We start from the raw sequence: 2,626 nt of genomic DNA on the forward strand, positions 1-2,626 counted from the left end.
GGAGGTAGTGGCAACTAACATCCTGCCGCGTATGGACTTTCTGCTGCGGGGGGCCACAGTGGAGAAGCGTCCCCTGAAGGCGGCGGACTTGGAGATCCGCCGCAAAGCCAAGGCCTGGCTCAACCTCCCGCAGAGAGCCAGCGCGGAAGTGGTCTACCTCCCCCCGAAACGCGGGGGTTGTGGGCTACTTCCGCTAGCTGACCTCGCGGACGTCCTGTCCGTCGCGCACGTCTTCCGTATGCTTACGGCTGGCGACGCGACGGTCAGGACGCTCGCGTGGGCGTCTCTGCGGGGAGTTGTGGCCAGGCGGATTGGCGGTCCTCCGAACAACGAGGACATCGCGGCCTTCCTCTCCGGTTCGCAGGAGGGGAGGTTGCGCGAGGGAGGGGAGCGCTCCCTGTGGTCGACGGCTCGGAATGCTGCGCGGAGGCAGTCTGAGAGGTTGTCCCTTCGGTGGGAATGGTGTGAGGCGACCGAGGAGCTCATTGTCGGGTGCCGACGTCCCGGAGGCGACGCGGTAAAGGTGCCACCTGGAGCCCGTAACCAGGTGGTCACTCGTCTGCGCTCAGCGGTGGCGGCATTTTACGCGGGTACGCTGTTGCGTAAACCCGATCAGGGGAAGGTGTTCGAGGTGTCGTCGCGGGCGGGTGTGAGCAATCACTATGTCCGCGGCGGCAGCTTCACTCGCTTCGCCGACTGGCGTTTTATACACCGCGCCAGATTGGACGTCCTCCCTCTCAACGGTGCATGCCGTTGGGGGGAGGCGGACAGAAGGTGTCGGCGTTGCGGGGCAGCAGCCGAGACCCTTCCCCATGTCTTAGGGCACTGCGGGGTGCATTCCGCTGCCATTCAGCTGAGACATGACACCGTCTTGCACCGCCTCTGGAAGGCTTGCCGTATGCCTGGGGAGAAGCGGGTAAACCGGCGGGTTGAGGGCATGGAGGGCGAACTTGGGGAGCTACGGCCCGATCTTGTGGTCTGGCACGAGCGCTCCAAGTGTGTCGTCATCTGCGACGTGACGATCCCCTTTGAAAACCGCTGGGTGTCCTTCGATGAGGCTAGGGCGAGGAAAGTCGCCAAATACTCGCCCTTGGCTGAGGAGCTCCAGCGGCGGGGATATCGCGTCGTAGTGACGGCCTTCGTCGTCGGTGCCCTTGGCTCGTGGGATCCGAGGAATGAGGCGGTACTGAGGGTGCTGAGGATTGGCAACGCCTACGCCTCGATGATGCGCCGCCTCATGGTCTCGGATACCATTCGCTGGTCTAGGGACATCTACGTGGAGCATGTGTCTGGCGTGCGCCAGTACGCCGCTCCCTCCCGCCCCTCGGCTGAGGGGGTGCTCGCGACACCCCCCCGCGCGATTCGCCGGCGTTGGCCCACCAATGCGTAGGTGCGGCGCTTCCAACGTCTTCGTCCTATTTATTATTTTGCGTTCCGAGTATATGTGCCGCGTAATTTATTAAGTGCGTTGTCTTGCCCACTCTTATTTATCTATTTGCTCGCAGCGGCGAGGGAGCAGGGTCTCACCCTGCTCTAATTTTATTTTACTCTGTTTTGTTTTTAAATTTTATTGCATGTTGTGTGGGCCTGTCTGTTCCGAGTATGAATGCCGCGTTCCTATTATTGTATTTTAGTCGAGTATGAATGCGTCGCGTTTTACATAATTAATTTTATTTATATTTTTGCCGCGTGCGCGCCCCCGGGTCCTTTTATTTCTGACCGCTTATCTGTGATTGGCCCGGGGGCGAAATGCTGTGATTTTGATGTACATTGCCCCGGTCTGTCAGCCGGGGCAATCTATTATCAACATTTTTATTTCTCCGACCTGGGGGAGGCTAGTGCCCCCCCAGAGCGTTAGTTTTAGTGCCCACTGGCGGGAGGGGCTATTGTCTCCCGCCCATAGTTTTAACTATATTGCGCGCGGCTAATTGCCGCTTTTTATTGTATTTCGCACCCCGGGGGGGTGCTGTCCCCCCGGGGAACATTAATTGTGAAAATAAACGGCAATTTATCTGTTCTTATCAGCTTAATATCTGATACAATCCCCATAGGGGATTCAGAATATTAAACTGATTTTTGGAACCTGGCGGGTGACCGGAGCTTGCTCCGACTCTGCCGCGGGTCGGCCTGGCATTGCAGTACCGTCAGGAACGGCCTAATAATCTGGTAAAGCACAACCCCATCAGGTTATTAGGTATCAACCCCGTGGCAGATAACCTGCTTGCACCAGGTTTCCGGAAATCAGCGCGGTAGACTGGATCCTCGGGGTGCCCACGCGCACCTAACCTCTCCTTCGCGCGTGGGCTTTTAGCCTCTAAAATTCTAGACTTAGCTCAGAGAAGTATTTATTTATTGTTTTTTGAATTATTTTAATCCGCGAGTGTATGTCCGCGATTTTTCGTTTGCCGGGAAGCGATTTGTGATATCGTGTCCGCGCGTATAAGTGAAGTGCCGCGACGCGTGTGCTCCGCGAGTTTTTGGTTAGGGCTCCCTCGACCTGGGGCTCTGCGCCGAGAGTGACGTGCGGCAGTGCGGTGAGTGTGCGGTGCGCGGGTGTGGTGCGTGCGTGTGGTGCATCGCGGTGCGGCGGTGCATCGTTGCACCTGTTGTTGTGACGGCGGGGCGC

At 58.0% G+C, this 2,626-nt stretch overlaps 1 pseudogene; it reads left to right on the plus strand.

Moving 5' to 3' along the window:
* Positions 1 to 1,983: 1,983 nt before the first annotated feature.
* LOC138940935 (U2 spliceosomal RNA) lies at positions 1,984 to 2,164 on the plus strand (annotated as a pseudogene).
* The last annotated feature ends 462 nt before the right edge of the window (positions 2,165 to 2,626 follow it).

Source organism: Polyergus mexicanus, unplaced genomic scaffold (genome assembly GCF_030449975.1).
Source record: "Polyergus mexicanus isolate NDT 795.1 unplaced genomic scaffold, iyPolMexi1.0 SCAF_17, whole genome shotgun sequence".
Classification (NCBI taxonomy): Eukaryota; Metazoa; Arthropoda; class Insecta; order Hymenoptera; family Formicidae; genus Polyergus; species Polyergus mexicanus.